The sequence below is a fragment of the Cervus canadensis genome, chromosome 24 (assembly GCF_019320065.1).
Source record: "Cervus canadensis isolate Bull #8, Minnesota chromosome 24, ASM1932006v1, whole genome shotgun sequence".
NCBI lineage: Eukaryota > Metazoa > Chordata > Mammalia > Artiodactyla > Cervidae > Cervus > Cervus canadensis.
The window spans coordinates 1422456-1445236 of NC_057409.1; positions in this window are offsets into that span (position 1 = coordinate 1422456).

Genomic DNA, 22781 nt, shown 5'->3' on the forward strand with positions numbered 1-22781 from the left:
AAGTCCAGGTGTCAGCGCAGCTGGCTCTTTCTGGAGAAGCTGAGGGAGACGGTTCCTTGCCTCCTTTAGCTCTGAGGGGCCGCCTGCTTTCCTTTGCTCGTGACCCCTTCCTCTCGTCAGTCCAGCCTCTTGCTCTGATCCTTCTGCCTCCCTTGTGATTATGTAGGGTCTGCCTGGATGTCCAGGGCAATCGTCCCATCTCGAGATCTGCAAGGTCTCTTTTATCATACAAAGTTAATAGTCACAGGTTCCAGAGATTAGGACAGGGACATCTCGGAAGGTCCATCATTCTGTTACTCTAATATTTCATCCACGGTATGGAAATGAGGTGGCATTACCCAATTATTCCCATTTTACATGTGAGGAAACTGAAGGCAGTAGGTTACAGATCTGGGGCCAGAACCCAGACTTCTGGCTCCCACTCTAAGCTATTCTTCCTCATCTCCTCCTCCTCCATTTTCATCTTCTTGTCCTTTCCCTCCTCTTTTTCCTCTTCCTCCCCCATCCTTTTCCTCTTCCTTTTTCTTCTGGTGTAACACTAATATTCATTGAGTATTTGCCACGTGCCCAGTGCTGTTTTAAACACTTATAGATAGATCACACGATGTTATTACTCCCAGTCCATCCTAAAGGAAATCAACCCTGAATGTTCATTGGAAGGACTGATGCTGAAGCTGAAGCTCCAATACTTTGGTCACCTGATGCAAAGAGCCCACTCATTTGAAAAGACCCTGATGCTGGGAAAGATTGAGGGCAGGAGGAGAAGGGGACGACAGAGGATGAGATGGTTGGATGGCAACACCGACTCAATGGACGTGAGTTTGGGCAATGTCTGGGAGGCAGTGAAGCACAGGGAAGCCTGGCGTGCTGCAGTCCACGGGGCTGCAAAGAGTCAGACACGACTTAGTGACTGACAAACAACAACAAATTATTACTCCCCTTTCACAAATGAGAAAAATGGGGTTTTGGGAACTTGGGAAACTTGCCCGAGATCAATGCCCAAGCCATTAAGTAGTGAAGTTGGGATCCAAACCCGGGTCTCCTAATATGGAAACCCATGTGCAGCAGAGGTTGTCGGCGCTCAACTCTGGCCTTCTCTACCAGGTGGGCACACCCATCGGCAGCTGCTCTGAGAGTTGACTGCTAACAGCTCAGAGCTGCGCTCTTCTGAGAATTGCCCTTGGCCTCAGGAGCCATTTCATCAAGAATACCTGGAGGATGACACTCCCACCCAGGGAACCCTCTAGGAAATAACTGGTTGGTTAAAAGCGCACAGAGCTGACCATTCCCAGCACAGAGAGTTACCCCGAGGAAGGACGACCCTGTGGTGTCACTCATGCCCTAGACTCCCCGTGCGCTCCGGCTGAGGCTAGACTTTGGCTGAACCCATGTCCTCATTTAGCTTCTTCCCCCCCCCCATCCTGTTTTATTCACTCCCAAGTTTCTCCTGAGAGCTCTCTCTTGGTAAATCACTTACAGGAGAATTCCCACCCCAGGCTCTTTTCGTAGGGAACTCAGCCTAAGGCATGGCCTAGGATTTGTCCCAGGAAGCAGAACCAATGAATGAGAAAGAATGCAGGATTTGGTATAGAGATCTGACCTTAAGGCAGTTATGGGGACTGGTTAAACAGTCCACAGTCTGCCTCTGGTGCTGGTCCTGAAGTCAGCTAGGCAGGCAGTTGGGACAGAAAGATGGATGGGCATTGGGGAAACCAATGACTTCTGCAGGAATAAGCCAGAACACACAGCAATAGACTGGAACTCGTGTATAGCTCTCCCCGTCTTCCAGCTTCTGACCTGCAGAAGAAGTTGGCCAGCTTCACCGTGTTGCCACACGTTGCCAGCCTGGGGTGTGGAGCCCCTGGAGGAGACGTAGCGGGGTTGCTGAAGGCTCAGGAGCTGTCCCTCAACAAGGCGGGCCGTGCATGAGAACGACGCCTAAACCCGCCCAGCCCTGAAGGACTGAGGCTCTGGAACTGCGGTGTGGGGGAAGACTCTTGAGAGTCCCTTGGGCTGCAAGGAGATCCAACCAGTCCATCCTAAAGGAGATCAGTCCTGGACATTCACTGGAAGGACTGATGCTGAAGCTGAAACTCCAATACTTTGGTCACCTGATGCGAAGAGCTGACTCATTGAAAAAGACCCTGATGCTGGTAAAGATTGAAGGCGGGAGGAGAAGGGGACGACAGATGGTTGGATGGCATCACCGACTCGATGGACATGAGTTTGAGCAAACTCAGGGAGATAGTGAAGGACAGGGAGGCCTGGCATGCTGCAGTCCCTGGGGTTGCAAAGAGTCAGACACGACTGAGCGACTGAGCTGAACCCCACCCTGACCTTGAGGATATAAACGTGGCTGCTGCTTCACTCCACTTCCAAACCCCAAGCAAATAGCTCTACTGCCAACCAAGCTCAGAACCAGACCAGGTTAACTCAGCTGGAAGTATAGCTCTCAGAGTGCCTTTGACTCTAGTAAAACCCTCCATGGTCTGATTACCCGTAACAACCTGGCACATGTACCCACTTCTTTTAACCATATTTAACTTCCAAATTAATATCCTGGCAAAATCCTGTTTCCACCTCACATAATCCTGGGTACAACTGAAAACACATTAACCTTCTTCCCTAGAGTAGACACAAAGTTTGTTTATCCATCTTTGAGTGATGTTCATACCTTTTCTAGCTCAAACTGTTGCAGGAAGGGGGACCCAAAACTGGGCTCTTGTCTAACACTCGGAAATGAACTGTCCGAGGACACACATGTGCTGACAAAGCAAGTCGATCAGTTGCTGGTTTTGGAGGAGAACTGCTCTGCCGCGTGGCTCGCAGTCTTGGGTTTTATGGTGATGGGATTAGTTTCCGGGTGGTCTTTGGCCGATCATTGTAATTCAGAGTCTTTCCTGGTGGCGCACGCATCAGCCAAGATGGATGCTAGCGAGAGGGATTCTGGGAAGTGGACGGACACGCAGTGTCTCCTCTCGACCTTTCCCCAACTCTTCCGGCTGGTGGTGGCCTATTAGTTCCGTATTCCTTATCAGGATCTCCTGTCATGAAACAACTCATGCAAATGGTTATATGGTGCCTGGCCAGGGTGGGCGGTTTCAGTCAGTGTGCTTCCCCTAACAAAACTCCTCCTATATATAAAATAGGTAACTAATAAGGACCTTCTATATAGCACAGGGAACCCTACTCCATACTCTGTAATGGCCTGTGTGGGAATAGACTCTAAGAAAGAGTGGGTATTTGCATATGCATAACTGATTCAATCGTTGTACACCTGACTAACACAACATTGTCAATCAACTATACTCCAATGAAATAAACAAACAAAAAACCTCCTTATTAGATATCCCATGATTTAAGTGCTGAATGATCAGTTAGCTGTACTGTTAACAACTCGTATGTTAGATCATAGAGGGATGAGTGAGGGGAAAAAGGCTTTGATTAACATATGCATAAATATTTCCATACAAAATAGGGAAATACTCAGATCTATTATCTGCTTCATTTCTTCCGCTGATCATGTATGTGATTGCAGCTGATGTTTATAGTTTTGTTCATCCTCTACCCTTTTCATAATCCATTTGCCTTCCTCAATAAGCTGGCCTTGGGGTAACACAAGAGTTTCATTCTTTAAGGGTCTGAGTCACTAACAGTTCTACCTATAAAAGGTGGTTGTATTTCTTTTTATTGGATTTCATTATGGGATATGGGGATATTAAGGAGTGCCTCAGGGGATCTCTGGGATTCAAAGTGTCTTCCTGTTTATTCCCCATTGTATAGCAGCAACTCTTGTTATTCATGATTAATCACTATAGCCAGTCTGGAGACTCCTCTCCACAGCCATTGATTCATTGCCATGGGGAGCCCAAAGTGGGCAGATAGCAATGGGCCCATTAATGGTTAATGGGTCCATTGTTGTGTCTCCGGACATTCCTCTCTTGGGAACTCAGATCTCTAGACTGAAAGAACCGAAAGTCCGGGGATGGAAAGCAAACACGTTGCTAGTGAATTACATAGCATAATAGCCAGAGGAGTCACACCCATTTCTACCCCTTAACACCTGGACCTGGGAATCTTGGCTAGGGGGTGAATAACGTCGATCAGTTGCTGGTTTTGGAGCATAGGCTCCTTCCTGGAGGATATTGCCCCAGGCCTGCAAGGTTCTGTCCCAAGGCTGACACCATAACCGAGCCTTCAAAAGGCCACTCTGCCATTTAGTCAGACCAGCTGCTTCAGGGTGATGGAGATCTCAGTGAGACTAGTGAATTAACTGAATTCACCACATTTACTTGCTGTAAATGATCTGAAGCAAAGCCATGTGGAATGCTATGAAGGTGATCAAGGCATTCTGTAAATCCACAGATGGTGGTTTTGGCAGAAGTACTGTGGGCTGGAAAACAAATCCGTATTTGAGACATGGGCCTGGATAAGTAAATTGAGAACAAGCATGGTGTCGTGCTGGGAGTTCAGCACCGGAGTCTGTGGTTGGTACTTGGGGCTTTGCGATGACTGTGGTTGGGTCAGCCTCGAGTGAACGTCCAGTTTGTTGAATCCGTGCCTAACCTCCATCCCTTCTCTGTCGCCATTTTGCCCAATGGTATCATTACCACTGGGTAACGATAGGGAGGGCTTAAGAAAGAGTTTGATTGACATCCACAAAACGGATCAGTTTGCCCAGCCAGTTGCTAAGGTCCTGCTTTATTGAGGTCACTCTTTGATGAGTGTGCTTTTAGGACACAGATACATTCACCCTATCTTCCAACTTGGAAAGTTTCAGCATATACCTCTTCTCCAGACCTCACTTCACCAATTTTCCAACTGTGTTTCTTCTAAGTGCCTGACTTGCTGTCTCTCCTTCCAGGCTAAGTAAGCAACCAGGCTCCCTTCTCAAAGCTCTGCACTGGAAGGATTTCCCTTCATCACTGTCCCGGGGAGTGAGGCTGCAGCTGCCCCCTTCAGAATAGTGCCAGCCTATCCTGCTTGCTCCTTGGAAGAAACACTATGAAAAACCTGGACAGTGTATTAAAAAGCAGAGACATTACTTTGCCAACAAAGGTCCGTATAGTCAAAGCTATGGTTTTTCCAGTAGTCATGTATGGATGTGACAGTTGGACCATAAAGAAGGCTGAGTGCTGAATAATTGATGCTTTCAAATTGGGGTGCTGGAGAAGACTTCTTAAGAGTCCTTTGGATAGCAAGGAGATCCAACCAGTCAATCCTAAAGGAAATCAACCCAGAATACTCATTGGAAAGACTGATGCTGAAGTTGAAGCTCCAATACTTTGGCCACCTGATATGAAGAACCCTCTCCTTAGAAAAGACCCTGATGCTGGGAAAGATTGAAGGTGGGAGGGAAAGGGGATGACAGAGGATGAGATGGTTGGATGGCATCACCGACTCAATGGACATGAGTTTGAGCAAACTCTGGGAGATGGTGAAGGACAGGGAAGCCCAGCGTGCTGCAGTCCATGGGGTCACGAAGAGTCAGATACGACATAGCGGCTAAACAAGAGGCCTATTCTGCAGAACCATCTATAAACCAGAACCATTTCTTTCTCCCTCAGTTAACTTGTCCGGGAAGTCCACGGAAGGCCACAGGTGTAAGCTGAGAGAGAGGAAGCTTGTATAGTGAGAGGGGAGGTGGGCATCTGGAGTGTTTGCTCAGGTGACTTACTTGTGTCTTCTGGACCTGCTTGAGCTGGTATTGTATATGCTACTTCCATCTTATGATAAAATGGCTTGCACAAATGCCCAATATTATGGTTTGGTTGCTCAGACAACACCCAGTTCATGAGGGGCAGCTCAGAAGGTGCAGGGACCTGGTGGCCCATAATCAAGCTTTCAGTCCCTACAAGGTTCTGTAGAGACACAGAAGCCGTCTCTCAGAAGGAGAAGAATGGTATCTAGACAGTGGTATAGCGTTTCTGCAGTCTGAAGTCTGTACTGCGGTTCACCGAGGGAGCCTGCCCAAGTCTCCGCACAGCATCCCTTCAGGCGTCATCAGATCTTCCGGGTCCCACAGCCCAGCTGGCGGGGTAGTGTGCATGGCAGCCCGCACCTGCTGGGGGTGGACGAGCAGGTCTGGCGTGATAAATCCACTCCAGCATTCCAATATCCCTAAGCTTTTGGACGCCTTCCGCTGCAATCTCCCAGGGAAATACTGGCTTTAGAACATCATTTAGTGTGGACCTCCTTTGCTTCCAGGTCTTAATCACTCAACCAAGCACTGTTAACAGTCAGTCCCAGCTGTTTGAGCAAATGCATTGAATCCAGAATCTCTGCTTAATTCACGCAGGTCAATGAATTTAGCCTGATCCAACACTACACACTTTTTCTCTCTGATCCAGTGTCCTTAGGGTTCACTCCCAGAACTACAGAAAATGGGATGCTGGGAAATGTAGTTTTAACTTAACTAAGTTGACATAGTACAAAGCATTACAGATACTTTGCCTTACTGTATCGTGTTGCCTCTTTTCAATCGTAAAAAAAAAAAAAAAAAAAAAAATCCCTCTTCCTGGTTTCTCTTGAAGTGGAATATGTGTCTTTTTAGAGGTACGAAGGTAAAAATGTAAGCACAGTAATATTCACTCCTCAGGTTGAAACCCAAGGTCACTGGTATTAGATTTAAGCCTCAGAGTCACACCCATCCCCTACTGAGGGTCCCTGTCTCTGTGACAGTAGCTTCCCACCTCCAGTCTGCTGTCAGCACTTAACTCACATCATCTCACCTATTTCTGGCGATGAATTATTATCCCCATTTTATAGATGTGGAAACATGCCAAGGGAGCAAAGTTGTAAGACTGGCAAGGGAGAGGACTGGAATTCAGACTCAAGTTTCCTGCCTCTATAGCCAGGTCATACTGAGGGAAAGTTCTTCCCTGATTCGTTTTCCTGCTTGAGTTAATATTTGTACCAGGTTACTGGTGATGGATCAGACATGGAATCCCAGAACCACACACTCTGCTCATTGGATGGGGTCCTAAAGATCACTTTAGAGTTTAGGAGATCAAAGCCCAAAAAGATGAGGCAATTTGCCCAAGGCAACCCAATCGGTCATCAACAGGACTTGGGCAGGATGTGATGGCCAGGGCTATAACTATGCAGGGCCAGAATTAAGTGGTTGAACGCTTGTCTTTCAAAACATGCCTGATCCACATCAATCTTTGACTAAAGGGGTGCCTATTCAGGGGGTCGCACACTCTTTCCTGCTGTTCCCCCCGATCCTAGAATCCAGGCACAGTTGGCCAGCTTGGCTCTACCCAAGCTTTATCAACTGCCCACCTCATTGGCCCCAGGTCCTCAGAGAGAAGCCCTGTTTGCTGGTCCCCAGATGTCTCTTGTATTTCTTCAGGCTCTGGTGTTGCAAAGGGAGCTGGGATTCTCCTGGATTTGTTTGTTTGAGGAGCAGAGCAAGGGGCATCAAGGAGGCAGATGATCTATTCCTTGAGTACTGGCCTGATTTATGTGCTCAGATAAAAAGACCCAAGCGACGTGGTTTTATTTTGAGCTCATCCAAGCCCAGCTAGTGTGAAAGCTTCTGCTCAGGGGCTGGCATCCACAACACAGTGGCCACATTCTCTAGGGCAACCAGCAAAAGTGTCATTTCCTTGACATGTGGTCCCTTTAGCTCTCCATCCTCACTCAGAGCCTGAGGAAATAGCAGGCGCTGGACGAGGAAGGCTTAGGCGGAATTCACGTGTCCATTCAACAAATATCACTGAGCACCCTCCATGGACCGGGGCTGCTGGAGGGGCTGGGGCACATCAGCAATAAAACAAATAATTCCTGGCTCTGCGGAGTCATCGTCTAGTGCGGAAAGACGGGCAATTAAATAAAAATAATAAAGAGCCAAGTTATGTGGTGTAGTAAAGGTAATAGGTGACGTAGGAAGGGGAAGATGTGGAACAGGAGGGAACAGGAGTGGGAGGCAAGAGGCAAAGGTGCAGGGCTACAGGGGGAGGCGAGGGCGGTCCCACGGGGAGGTGAAGGGCGGTCCCGTGGGGGAGGCGAGGGCGGTGTCATGGGGGAGGTGAGGGGAGGTCCCACGGGGGAGGCGAGGGGAGGTCCCACGGGGGAGGTGAGGGGCGGTGTCATGGGGGAGGCGAGGGGAGGTCCCACGGGGGAGGTGCGGGGCAGTCCCATGGGGGAGGTGAGGTCTGAACCAAGATGTCAGAGGTGGGGGAGTGTGCCCTGCAGGATGTCTGGGGAAAACATCCCAGGCAGAGGGAAGGGCCAGGGCAAAGGCCCTGCGGCAGGGCTGGTGTATTCCAGGAGCATCAAGGAAGCCAGGGTGGCTGGACCAGAGGGGAAAGGGGAGAGACAGAGGAGGGGAGGTCGGAGATGGGGGAGTGGGCCAGAGGAGCATCAGAATGACTAAGTTATATAACGTGGTGACAGGTTTCTGAAGGCGGGCGGGGGAGGAGGCTGTTGCAGTAACCGGGTGAGACGATGCAGCTCAGACCAGGATGGATGCGGGGTGAGCAGCCATCACATTCGTAAGGATACCTTGAAGGTGGAGCCCATAGGATTTGCTCGAGGTTAGATGCGGTGTGTGAGAGGAAGAGATGGTCAAGGAGGACGCCAAGCTTCTGAGCCACCAGATGGAAGGGTGTGAGGCAGAACTTTCTGAGTGGCTCTGCCACTTCCCCTGGGCAAGTGAGTTACTTAACATCATCTCTGTGCTGCAGTTCCCTTAACTGTAGATTTGCGAGAGTAGCAGTCCCAACCTCCCCCAGGTATTGTGAGATCTGACCTGGTGCAGAGTAAGTGCTCAGTAAATATTGTGTGTGTGTGTGTGTGAGTCGCTCAGTCGGGTCCGACTCTGCGACCTCATGGCCTAGAGCCCGCCAGGCTCCTCCGTCCATGGGATTCTCCCGACAGGAGTACTGGAGTGGGTTGCCATTTCCTTCTCCAGTAAATATTAGCTCTCCTAATTACTAGGATTGCCGTTACTGGTGTAGAATCTAGACTAGCAGTCAGCAGCATGCAGCCTGAGGGCCTGTTTTGGTGAATCAGAATCCTTGGGTCACGGCCGCTTGCGTGCTGTCTGCGGCTGCTTTCCTGCCCCAGGGCAGAGTTGGACAGCTGCGACATCATGTGATTGCAAAACTGGAAATATTCACTCCCTGACCCCCTGCAGAAAGTTTGTTCATCTCCGTTGTAAACCAAATGACTCTTTTTCAGAGTAGGTTTTAGTTAAGGTTTCTTATGCTCTTCTTGAGGTTCCAGGACGGGGGGGGGGGGGGGGGGGTGGTGCAGCCGATGACCTTTGTACCCTGCTCCATCCCTGACGCTCTGTGACCTCCCCCCGCCCCACGCCTCTGGCTCCATCAGGTGCTAGCTCTGGGAGAGATGTAGGAGGCTTGTACCCCTTGCTTCTCAAGGGCAGTGCTCCTGATAATCACCTGCCCGTCACAGCGCTTGGGCGACACGATGCTGTAGAATCTCACGGCTGAGTGGAGGGATTAATAGCTGATGGCGTGCCTGGCCCCAGAGAGTCAGATCAGACCCTGATCTGCCGGCAGCCAAAGCATGCACCTCCCCTCGTCCCTACCTCCCTGCCTCCCTGCCACGCTCTGCAGGGCCTCTCCAGGCAAAGCCACCCATCGGCAAGGGCTTGGAAAGAATACAGAGTATCCTGGGAGGCATCTGGCCCAGGTGTGATGCAGCAGCACTCTCAGTGGCTGTGTGACCTGGGGCAAGATACCTAGCCTCTCTGAGCCTGGCTTTTCTCGTGTGTAAAAGATGGATGGTTTTTACGTCTGGGCGCCAGTGGAAACTCGTCTTCTCAGGGACCTTGGCTGCCTTGTCTGACGTGACATCAGCGCCCAGTCATGGGCCTGGCACACGGCAGGTGCTCAGAACACGCTTGTTGAGGGAAAAGGGGGGAGCAGAGCTCGTTCGGTGTAGGCGTCCGAGTGAAAGCCAAAGTGTTAGTCGCTCAGTCGTGTCCGACTCTTTGCAACCCACGGACTGCAGCCCACCAGGCTCCTCTGTCCGTGGGATTCTCCAGGCAAGAATACTGGAGTGACTTCCTTCTCCAAGGGATCTTCCCCACCTAGGGCTCTAACCCGGGTCTCCTGCATTGCAGGCAGATTCCTTACCCTCTAAGCCCTCGGGGAGCCTGTCGGTGTCCAAACCACGGCCATTCACGGTAAGAATAATGTTGCTGCAGGCTGTAGAGTTCTCTGAAGCCCGGCATCCCCACCTGCCCGGCCAGGTGCAAGTTCCAGGGTGCAGGTAGGGCTTCAGCAGCTGCAGGGGAAAGGGAGGGGCTGGGGAGGCCCAGATGTGCCCGGATTCCTGCTCGAGGGGGTGAGAAAGCGAGGGCCGTGGGCTGCTCTGACTCACGGAGACAGGTGAGAGATGACAAGACAGATGGAAAGATGGATTGACAGACAAACGGAAGACAGGCGAGCAGGTGGACAGGGTGCCAGGCAGGTGGATAAATAGGTGGTGAGTGACGGCGGGGGTCCTGCGCGCCACCCCCTCCCCCGCCCCGTCACCCGCCGCTAGTAAGACAGATGGGATCGTGTTGACTCAGCTCCAGAAGGGTGCCAGAACCTCAGGGAAGTTTCTGAGGGGGCAGGGCTGGATCGCCCGTGTCTGTCTTTACAGGCAGATGCTGATCAGAGCAGGCGTCGGGACGGAGGGAGGCAGAGTGGCTGCAGAGCCTGGAGGTGGGGAGCGGGGCTTGCGCTCCCTGACCTTTTGACTTGACCTTGTGACTTCTCCTCCAGGCCTGAGAGCCTGCCGAGGACCGAGGTCGTGGTGAGAGGAGGCAGCAGGGACGTCTCCGAGATCGGGGGTGCACGCAGCTGTGAGTGGGGCGACCACGCTCAGGCACCTGGGCGCCTGTCTGCCAGCGGCTGGGCGAGCTGAGTGATAAGATGCAGAGCCGTGATGAAGTGAGGACAGTCGGCATCTGCTCGCCGAGTGTGGATCTGTCAATTTGCGCGGAGTAGGCGCTTAACAGTGAAACTGGGGTGGGGGGATCGAAGTCACAGTTGCTGGCTTGTCAGCCAGATGGCCCGCCTCTGGGGGTGCCGTGGGGCTGAGTCCCCTTGCTTCACAGCAGCTGGATCGGCCTCTGGGCACAGAGCCCGGGTCGCTCTCCCCCAATCTCACAGCCCCCCACAGTGTTGTCTTGACATCAGAGGCAGAATTTGCTACATGATTTGCAGAACCCAGTGCAAAATGAAAATGTGGGGGCCCCTTGTTCAAAAATTGTGAAAAACTTCAAGGCCGCGAGAGACAGACTTGAACTGAGCCCTGCGTCCCCACACGGACCGCATCTGCACAGCCGAGCCTGCTGGGGCACTCGGTCCGTGACTAGTGTGACGGTTAGGGGAGGGAATTCTTGAGGCCCGGGGCTGCTGAGCTGGGATCCTCAGTCTAGGCCTCAGATCTATCACTTCCTGGGTCTGTGACTTTGGACGGGTCCCTTAATCTCTGTGCCTCAGTTTCTTCATCTGTAAAATGGAAGTAATAAGAGCACCCAAGCCCTAGACTTGTCGTGTAACATGAATGACTAGACACAGCGCCTGGCACAAGTACCCGATAAATATCGGCTGCTGTTAGCACCCTGCTGACCAAGCTACGCAGCTAGGAGGTGACCGGGTCCAGAACTAGAACCAGGACGATCTAGGTCAAAGTCCCCCTCCCAGCCCTGAACTGTGCATCAGCCTTTCCCAGGCCTTGCGGCCCCAGAGATGAGCAGGAGTTTTCTACGTTCCTAGAGGTGCTTTTGTGGCTCAGATGGTAAAGAATCTGCCTGCGATGCAAGAGACCTGGGTTCAGTTCCTGGGTGGGGAAGATCCCCTGGAGAAGGAAATGGTAACCCTCTCCAGTATTCTGGCCTGGAGAATTCCCATGGACAGAGGAGCCTGGCGGGCTACAGTCCGTGGGGTCGCAAAGAGTCGGACACGACTGAGCGACCAACACTAGCATCTTACTCAGAGCCGCTCAGGGGGTGTCGCCACCTGCGGACACTGGCTCCGAGCCCCGTCTTTCCTGGTGTCCCCTTCTCCCCCTGCCCCTCAAACGTGCCCTTGACTCTTGCTGGTCTCACTGGATCTGAAGGCATGGGCTGGAGAGGGGAGTCTCTGTGACCTGTGAGGATACACGAGGAGGCGTCCTTGGGGATGAGCAGAGTAGGGTCACTTGGGACAGGGGTGGGTTTGCAGCCCCCTGGGATTCCTATACCCAAGATGCCACCCTTGAGATACGAGCCTTTGATCTGACTTCATATGTGAGGTTTAGATACTTCAGATGACCATAGATTTACGTACTCTCCCCACAAGTGACCAAAGAAAAAACTCAGGCAGATGCTCCATGTGTGGACATAATAGGCAGACCAGCCTCGTGTGGGAGGCTAGGCAGGAAGCGTGGGGAGTTGGGCAGATCCCCGTGGGCTTCCTGGAGGAGCTGCTGCTTTGACCAGCAGTGCAGGGCCGGCGGCCGTCTTCTCCTGCAGTCCCCCCCATCACAGGGGAGCGTGTGGCTATGGCGGTGGCAGGCCCCGCGCCTCGGTACCAGAAGGGTCTGGGCACCCTCTAGTCCTTTGCATCTGGGGGGCCCAGGTTTCAGCAGGTCTGACACTGGGTGGGGGACGCCAGGAGGAGAGCGGGCTGGGACCAGGTGGAGGGAGGCAGAGGTTGGCCGGCAGCTCATTAGGGCATCACGGACCAGGAGCTTGTGTCTGGTATTTATTCTAAGCCACGGGAGATCTTTGCGGAATTTTAAGCACAGAAATGATTTGATTTGATTTAAGCTTTTAAAAGATCAATCCCTCCAGTTGTTGGGTGGAGAATGGACGGAAGGGAGCTAAGAGTGGCGATGGGGAAGACCAGTGAGAGGTTTACATCATCATCCAGGCAGGTGACGGTGGCCTGGGCCAGGGTCGGGGGTGCTGGAGAGAAGTCGGCATGTTGGAGATTTATTTCAGAGGTGGAATCCCCAAGACATGTCACTGAGGTGGGGAAGAAGGAAAGCTGAGAATCAAGCCTGACTCCTTGGGAGGATTAAGGATAGAGACATGGGGAAAGGAGGATTCCCGTTCAGGTCTTTTGGAGTCTGAGCTTCCAGCGAGGTCTCCTGGGGCACTGGTGGGAGATCCCAGGGCTCAGAAGTGAAGGTGAGCCCTCCCCTCACTGAGTTCATGTTCAAGGGCGGCCCAGGGGACCGCCCCAGCCAAAGGAATGATTCTTCTTTCCACACAACTTTCTGAAGAGATTCTAAAGGTAAACCCAAGCAGGAGGCATGGATTCATTCATCTGAGTGCTTTCTTCAGGGTCTGTGGGTCCTCATAGAAAGTCCCTCCGTGCTATACTGGTGGTTGGTAGATCCTACCTCTGAAATGAAGGTTTTGTGCAGTCTGGGGAGAGGAAAGGAAGAAAGAAGAGGAGACCGGGAGAATGAGGCAGAAAGACGGAAGCAGAAGTGTGAGGGGAGGAGTTTGGAAGATGCAGCGAGACTGATGAGGTGGAAGGATGGAGAGAGGAAGGGATGTGGAGGGCAGAGGTGGAGACGGGCTCAGGAAGCAGATTCAGGTGGAAAGAGAGAGTCGGAGATGAAGATGGACAGTGTTATCGTTAGGGTTCTGGGGTGGGGACAGTGGGCAAATTCAGAGCACACTTGACAACTTAATGCGGGACCATTCATAGAGAAGAAACCCTGATGCTGGGAAAGATTGAGGGCAGGAGGAGAAGGGGACGACAGAGGACGAGATGGTTGGATGGCATCACCGAATCAATAGACATGCGTTTGAGCAAGCTCCGGGATTTGGTGACGGACAGGGAGGCCTGGCGTGCTGCAGTCCATGGGGTCGCAAAGAGTCGGACATGACTGAGTGACTGAGCAACCACATGTTCACAGAGAGGTGGTGAGCTTAGGGGGAGCCAGTGAAGGAGGGCAGGGGACGAGGGAGGGCAGCGGCGAGGCGCCTAAAGCCAAGGTGAGGGAGTGGGTACCAGAACCCAGCAAGTGATGGCGGGCGGTGGGTGGGAGCTGCCACAGGAAAGACAGGGCCCAGGGCTGCAGAGGACACCCCCCACACCATCTCCTCTGGCCTCGAACCTCCTACCACTGCCTCCCGGGTCAGCAGAATCCAGGGCCAAGGGATCCCGGGGAGGCACAGGAGAGATCAGCCCTTGGACACGGAGCCCTGTAGACAGGAGCCGGGCAGGGATGTGGAAGGGCAGACAGAGAATCCGGCACAGGGAGGGTAAGACAGAGAGAGCGGTGGGGCCGTGGGAACGTGGGGCTGGGAGGGAGAGGAAGTGAGGAGAGAGGGATGCAAGTGAGAAACGGCTGACCGGGCGGAGGGAGACACAGGCCCGGGAAAGCAGGGGGTCATCCGCTGGTGACGTTCCCTGCGGTCATCGGCTTTGGTTCTCTTAGAGCCACGGACCTGGGGCCCAGATAAAACACTTTTGTCCCCAGAGCTCTGAACACTCTCCATAGAGGCATTCGCTCCCACTTTGTGTTGACACAGGAGGATAATTAAAGGAAACAGGCTCTCGATGTTCTGGTTTTGGGTTTGGGGTTTAGCCTAACGAATTGCAGGCCTTTCTGTCTCACCTTGCCATTCGTTCTGGGAGTTGCGGATGCTCTGGGCACGAGGGGGCCGCTGACTTGAGCGTTCCAGTACCTGCTGGTGGTCAGCCCTCCCGCCACTCTGCCGGGACTCAGTTAAACCCGGGGCTGGGAGTGGGCCCTCACAGGGTGCTGGGGTCCCGACAGAGGCCTGGATGATGCCCTGACCGGTGCTGGATTTGGAGGGTCCCAGCTCTTGGAGGCATTTGATGTAGACAGTGTCCCCCAAAAGCCTGCCCGTGATATGGTCAGGGTGAAAAGCTTCTGCATTCTGATGTGCTTGAAAAAACACATCCCCCTGAGTTGTGGAGCTGTGACCTCTTTGTGCGAGGAACTTGAGGAAGACCCAGACAGGGTCATTTCAGGGGCCCGTCAGGTCAGTCCAGGGAAGACCTGGGCAGCTCGAGGAGTCTTTGGGTTTCTGCTTGTATTTCTTTGTTACCGCTGAAGCCCCGTCTGGGAGGTGGCCTTCCAGAAGCATCTCTGCTCCTTCAGTGTCCCGCGCTGGGCTGACCACAGACTCCTTCTGGGAGCAGTCCTGCCCTCGCATCCGTGAGGGGCGGCCAGAGGGGAGTTCATGGTGGTCAAGCTCCTGCGGGGCCTGTGCTGGAAACCCCCACTCTGGGAACGTGGTTAAGAGCAGCGTCTGGAGCCAGACTGCTGAGGTCTGAGTGCAGGTTCTGTTCTGACTAGTTGTGTCCCCCGAGGAAATCACGTAACCTCTGTGTCTACATCAAAGTGTTGCTGTGCAGATTACATGAAGCACACATGCAGGGCATTGCGCGCGGGACCTGACGCGTTGCGTGCTGTGTCGGGAGGTGGGGACTGTGGTCTCTCTCTTGGACTTTCTCCAAACCATTGTCCTTGTTCAGTCATAAGTCATGTCCAACTCTGCAACGCCATGGACCGCAGCACGCCGGGCTTCCCTGTCCTTCACTCCTGGAATTTGCTCAAACTCATGTCCATTGCATTGGTGATGCCATGCAACCATCTCGTCCTCTGTCATCCCCTTCTCCTCCCACCTTAAATCTTTCCCAGCAACAGGGTCTTTTCCAAGGAGCCATCTCTTCACATCAGGTGGCCAAACCCCATGAGCACCCTCATTTTATAGATGGAGGAAGCAAGGCTCTGAGAGGGGCGTGAGTTATTCAAAGCCGTGTGGCTGTGGAAGGGGCCCAGGGGGCATGCACCTAGACCGTCTCACGCGGAAGGGGCCCAGTGGGCATGCACCTAGACCGCCTCACGGGGAAGGGGCCCACGGGGCATGCACCTAGACCGTCTCACGCGGAAGGGGCCCAGGGGGCATGCACCTAGACCGCCTCACGGGGAAGGGGCCCAGGGGGCATGCACCTAGACCGTCTCACGCGGAAGGGGCCCAGTGGGCATGCACCTAGACCGCCTCACGGGGAAGGGGCCCACGGGGCATGCACCTAGACCGTCTCACGCGGAAGGGGCCCAGGGGGCATGCACCTAGACCGCCTCTCGCGGAAGGGGCCCAGGGGGCATGCACCTAGACCGTCTCACGCCTTCCCACTGCCCACCTCTGTGCCTGGGCGTTGCTAAGTGGGCACAGAGAGGAGGGGGAAGTGAACATTGTTCTGAAGCCCCCGGTAGGTCCCCTTTACGCTCCAAAATCATCTTACTGATGCAAGCTAGTGGTGCTTCCCAAACTCATGCTGACAGTCTTGTTCCTTGATCTCCTGCGGGGCCAGCTGGGGAGGGGAGCTCCTCTCCTCCCTGTCCCCCTCCCCCAGACTGTCAGATCCACTTCAGCTGGGATGAGGAAAGCAGCTGGCTCAGGGCTGCCCCATGCATCACTCGGGGGAGCGTCCGCCCTGCTTCTCTGGCAGGCTGCCCTCTGTCTTCAGGCTCAGGGGCCAGGCCCTGCCATGTGGGCGGCAGGACCAGGGGAGGGTGATGCTCAGGCAGCAGCCAGTGCAGGGACACCCAGGCAAGCCTTCTGCATTGACAGCTGGGTTGGCTCTGCTGGCCTGGCCTGGCTGTCTCGGCTCTGAGATCCATTAGAGAATCCTTCAGAATGGGCCAGAGGGGCATGGAGTAGAGTGTGAAGACAGAACTTATACCTGCACTGGGGCTTGGCCGAGGGAGGCAAAGCAGGACTGTTGGGCTGAATTCCCTTCACTGCACCAGGAGTGATAACCGCTGGCTCCCATAATCTTAGAGCTGGGAGCACAGGTGAGAGATTTCTCAGTATAAGTGCTTCATTGTCCAGATGGGGAAACTGAGGCTCAGAGGCAGAGGGGTAACTTCTCCAGGGCCCTGCAGCAGACCTTCCATGACTGAGCTGGACCTAGAATCTAAATTTCTAGAGTCACAGACCAGTATGCCTTCAGAGACTTTTTTTTTCTCCTTTATTTATTTATTTATTTATTTTTTTCCAGTGGGTTTTGTCATACATTGATATGAATCAGCCATAGATTTACACTTATTCCCCATCCCGATCCCCCCTCCCACCTCCCTCTCCACCCGATTCCTCTGGGTCTTCCCAGTGCACCAGGCCCGAGCACTTGTCTCATGCATCCCACCTGGGCTGGTGATCTGTTTCACCATAGATAATATACTGTTCTTTTGAAACATCCCACCCTCACCTTCTCCCACAGAGTTCAAAAGTCTGTTCTGTGCTTCTGTGTCTCTTTTTCTGTTTTGCATGTAGGGTTATCGTTACCATCTTTCTAAATTCCATATATATGTGTTAGTATGCTGTAATGTTCTTTATCTTTCTGGCTTACTTCACTCTGTATAATGGGCTCCAGTTTCATCCATCTCATTAGAACTGATTCAAATGAATTCTTTTTAATGGCTGAGTAATATTCCATGGTGTATATGTACCACAGCTTCCTTATCCATTCATCTGCTGATGGGCATCTAGGTTGCTTCCATGTCCTGGCTATTATAAACAGTGCTGCGATGAACATTGGGGTGCACGTGTCTCTTTCAGATCTGGTTTCCTCAGTGTGTATGCCCAGAAGTGGGATTGCTGGGTCATATGGCAGTTCTATTTCCAGTTTTTTGAGAAATCTCCACACTGTCTTCCATAGTGGCTGTACTAGTTTGCTTTTGCAGTCCTAGCCAGAGCCAGCCTCCCCCAACCACACCCCCACCCCTAGCTATTGTCGGCTGATTATGTGTGTGCTTGGCTTCAGCCAGACTCTTTCTTGCCCCATGGACTGTAGCCCCCCAGGCTCCTCTGTCCATGGGGTTTTTCTGGCAAGATCGCCGGAGTGGGTTGCCATTTTCTCCCCAGGGGCTCTCCCCCTTGCATCTCCTTGCATTGCGGGCAGATTCTGTACTGCTGAGCCACCTGGGAAGCCCAGCTGATCATAATAACTCACATTTATTTGCACTTCTCTATGTAGGCACTCTTCCCAGAACTTTGTAAGTGTTAACTTATTTTATCCCACCTCTTTGAAAGGAGTTAAGAGCATTGTCTTCCTTTTACCACATGGGGAAACTGAGCCACAGGGAACAATGTGAACAAAGTCATCCTTCCAGGATATGTCAGAGTTGTGTTTGGAACTCAGATCACTGAGTCCAGGGTGTGAAGTGTCTTGAAGCTCAGAAAATAAAACTTCAAGGGAGCTAGAGCCCATTGTCCTCAAGTAGTCATCCACTTACGGTCTAATTGCTTTTGTGTGCCACGGAATTCCTTTCATGAAACCCTGTTTACCGTGTCTTTGGTGGAGGGCCCCAGGGTCAGAAGTAGACTGGATTTGAAGTGATTTCAAGAAATGTGATTTAGGAAAATGATGTTAGTCTCTGGGAAAATCCTACAGCTAACGGGGAAAGATCAGAGCAAAGGGGCGAGGAAAGGACCATTGACAAGTGAGTGCCCACACAGGGCTGGTCTCTCCTCGACATGTCACCCTGGTCCCTTCCAGCCCACCCTGGACCTCAGAACCCTCATCTGAAAGAGGGCGATGTGGATCTAAGAAACGTTCTCTCTGAAAGACCTTTCCAGATCTGACATTTGGGCGTTGGGTGAGCTGCTCTTGATAACTCTATTTCCCAACAGGTTTACATTAGAATGGCCCCTTAAGGATTCCTTGCCCTTTTCACACGTATCTGCTTTCAAGTGAGTTTTTCTCACCCCTCCTGGAGTTGGATAACTTCTGCTGTTGGGAAGACCTTCCTGAGGTATAATTTAACAGCCTTCACTGCCATTCTTTCTTCCTTCCTCAAGGATCCTTTGTGTCTTTTTCTTAATGCCAGACTAGGTCAGAACAGGCTCAGATTTACCATCACATGTGGGGGGCCTGTCCAGGCTTGTCAGCGATGCCACTCACGGCTTTATTACGCTGCTGCTGAGCAAAACGGACCACAGAGTGGGAGAGAAGGCACTCCTTCCTCCCCACAACCTGAGCCTCTCCAGCCCCTCAACTCAGGCTGCGCCCCTCTGGGGCAGGACGGGGGTGGGGGGACCAAACCCACATGCTACAGCGTGAACCCCTCAGTCAACTTACCCCATGACCTGGGTGAGACGGCCAGCTTCCTCGGCGGGGGGGGGAGTCAGGCTCATCTGTCTTCCTCTGCAGTCCAGCATCTGAATGCAGCTGGAGATGCATCTTCTCCCAGTTTGTTTGCACATTCACCAAATCTACTCATTATTCAGTCATTCATTCAATAACTCAGCATTTACTGAGCCCCCACTGAGTGTCAAGTCTAGGATGGCACCAAAGGGCGTGGGTCTGGACCCCAGTGGACCTGGCTCCACGTCCTGGCTCTGGCACTAACATGCTGTAAAAGCTGGGGGATCTGCTGGCTCTTTTGATCCTCGGTGTCCTGACCTATAAAACAGGCGTAATAATGCTGGCCTTCTATAGCGCGTGCTGTGAGGATGTGACCTATCTGGTGCCCGGCACGGCGTGGCAGGTGTGTCTCCCGCCTACTGCACGTGACTGCAGACTCAGAGTGTGCCCCTCTCTCTTGCCCCATCCTCTCACCCCCAAAGCAGAATCCAAGTGTCCCTCTCAAGCTGGAAGCTCGCTGGGAGCAGGCTTTCTCCTTCCGCACTCCTCACCTGACCTCCCCAGGCATCCCGAGCTAAGCCTCCAGCCGCAAGCAGAGCAGGAGCTGACCGTGGTGCTGACTCGCTCTCCCTGGGCTCTCACTGAAGAGGACGGGAACTGGACTCCACGGATGTCTTCATCCTTTGGATCCTCCCATCACAATAATTTCCCCAATGTGAAAAGCTGTTTCAGACTCAGCTGGTAGGAACAGGCCTAGCAGAAGTGCTCTAGACTGATGAACACATTAGGGTGACTGATCAAACTGAGACAGCCAACTCCTGGCCCTGTTCCGCTGATGATGGTGGGAGAGTGGGGATAACAAGGGTGAGGAGCTTCAAAATGCACCAAAACAACCGTAATACAGTCTTCTGCCTCTCTCCTTGCTCTCTTCGAAACTACCCTGCAGAGTAGCCAGATTAGTCTGGAAATCTTGCTCTTACCTGAGAAAGAATCGCAGAGCATTAAGAACTAGAAGGAAGGATCTGAATCTAGGCTAGCCTTAGTCACTTGCTTGACCAATAGAATGCTGTGGAAGTGACATTCTGGGACTTCCAAGTCCAGGCTGTAAAAAGCATAGCAACTTCTCTGTGGGTTTCTTAAGAGTGTTTACCCAGGGGAAGCCAGCCAGCATGTAAAGACTCTCACCACTCTGAGACCACCAAGCTGTAAGGAACATCACCCTGGCCCCCTGGGAGGAGACAGGTGCCTGGGCAGCCCCCACCCATCCGAGGTGAGGTGCAGACCTATGAATGAAGGAACCCTGTGGTCACACAGGGGCCACGTGACTGCACCTGTCTGAGAGACAGAAGTGAGCACGGCCCAGCGGAGCCCGGTCCACCCACAGAGCGTCTAGAGATAATAATACATTTGTATTAATCCACTCAGTTGTGGGGGTGGCTTGTTGTGGAATAACAGGTCATTTATTCAAGCCCCCTGAATAAATGGGGGGCCTGTTTAACAGGAAACAGGCCCCCTGACCAAGGGCCCCCACAGACCGCTGAGCTTCTCCTGTGAAGCATTCACCATGGGCTATGAGTTATTTCCCTGCTTGTATTGGCAGAAAGGTGGGCCAGTCATCTATGATTCGTCTCCCCTTCCGCGGGGTAGTGTCATTGTTAGGAAGGGGTCTCCCAGCCAGACAACATCTCCCAGCTCCTTTTGCAACTGGGTAGGTCACGTGACTGATTTCTGAGGCACTTTATGGGTAAAAGTGACGTACACCAGTCACTATAAAACGTTCTATAAAAACGTCCCGGTGGTCTTCCTCCACCGGTCTGTTCGATGTGACTGTTGGAGCCATCCGTTGGAGATGAAAGTGCTTCCATCTGCCTGGGTTCTGAGGCAAATGCCCACCCTCCACCACTGATGGATATTTGTGCAGGGGAGAAATGAACTTTAAGCCACTGAGATTGGAGGAATAGTGGTTCTTGTGCATGGTGGCTCTGCTGCGCGTTGCCTTAGCACTCCACGCGTGCGATGGGTGTCCACGCGTGCATTGTGTGTCCACGTGTGTGCGATGGGTGTCCACGCGTGCATTGTGTGTCCACGTGTGCGTTGTGTGTCCACGTGCATACATTGTGTGTCCACGCATGTGTTGTGTGTCCACACATGCATTGTGTGTCCATGCGTGCATTGTGTGTGTCCACGTGTGCGTTGTGTGTCCATGCGTACATTGTGTGTCCACACATACATTGTGTGTCCACACGTATACATTGTGTGTGTCATAGCGTACGTGTGGTGTCCACGTGTGCATTGTGTGTGTCCACGCGTGTGTTGGTGTGTCCCGTGTGCATTGTGTGTGTCCACGCGGTGTTGTGTCCACGTGTGCATTGTGTATCCACGTGTACATTGTGTGTCCACACATGCGTTGAGTGTCCACATGTATGTTGTGTGTCCACACGTGCATTGTGTGTGTCCACACGTGTGTTGTGTGTCCACGTGTGCATTGTGTATCCACGTGTACATTGTGTGTCCACACATGTGTTGAGTGTCCACATGTATGTTGTATGTTGAGGTGTGCATTGTGTGTCCACGTGTACATTGCGTGTGCTCACCATCATGACTGCCGACCCCACCAGGGCAGAGTCCTTGTCTAACCTGCTCATCATTGTACCCTCAGCCCCAACCCAGGGCCTGGCACTGGCATACGGTGGGCACTTCAGGAATCCCGGTGAGGGAATGAATGCGTGGGCTGTTTATTTTTCTGCTAATTATCTGACTCATACTTTACCCTCAGGCTAAACTTTGATGACTTGGCTGTCAGACTCAGCAGGTGGGTGTTATGGGCAGCATGCAAATTCATATGTTGAAATGCTACCACACCTGGGTTGGTGTTAGGATATGGGGCCTTTGGGAGGTGATCAGGAATAATGAGGTCATGAGGGTGGAAGTCCTCCCTGATGGCTCAGATGGTAAAAAAATCTGCCTGCAATGCGGGGTACCCAGGTTTAATCCCTGGGTCGGGAAGATCCCCTGGAGAAGGAACTGGCTACCCCCTCCGTATCCTTGCCTGGAGAATCCCATGGGCGGAGGAGCCTGGTGGGCTGCAGTCCTTGGGGTCACAGTCAGACACGCCTGAGCGACCATCAGTCCTTGTCCTGTGAGGGTGCAGTTTCTGTGAGTGGGATTATTTCCCGTGTAAGAGTTATGGCAGAACTTCCTCGCGCTCTCCGCCCTCGGTCAGTTGAGGGAACAGGAAGTCAGCACCCTGCAAACCAGAACAGGGTGCTCACAGAACCCAACCAGGCCGGCACCCACTGCAGACTTCCAGGCTCCAGAGCTGTGAGCAATGAAGCGCTATTGTTTCTAACCCCCCAGTCTCTGGCATTTTGTTAGAGAAGCCTGAACAGAATAGGCTAGTGATTACCCCGAAATGTAAAAATCCCTTCCCTCCCAGAGCCTCCCTGGGGAGGCTAGGAGCTGGGGAGTCTCGTTTCCAATGCCTCCCTTTGCTTTGGCCTTATTTTAATGTCTGATGTTTTTTAGGTCTTTTTTTGTTTTTCTTTCTTTAGGTAGAAGAAGGTTAGGCGGGTGGCAGCTTCATTCTAGTCAGAAGCTAAAAGGCTCGTTGATTTTTCTGATATCCTTTGAATGGGCCCCTTCTCCACAGACAGTTCCTCACAGCTGTTAGGACTTCAAATTCCTCATGCATTGAGG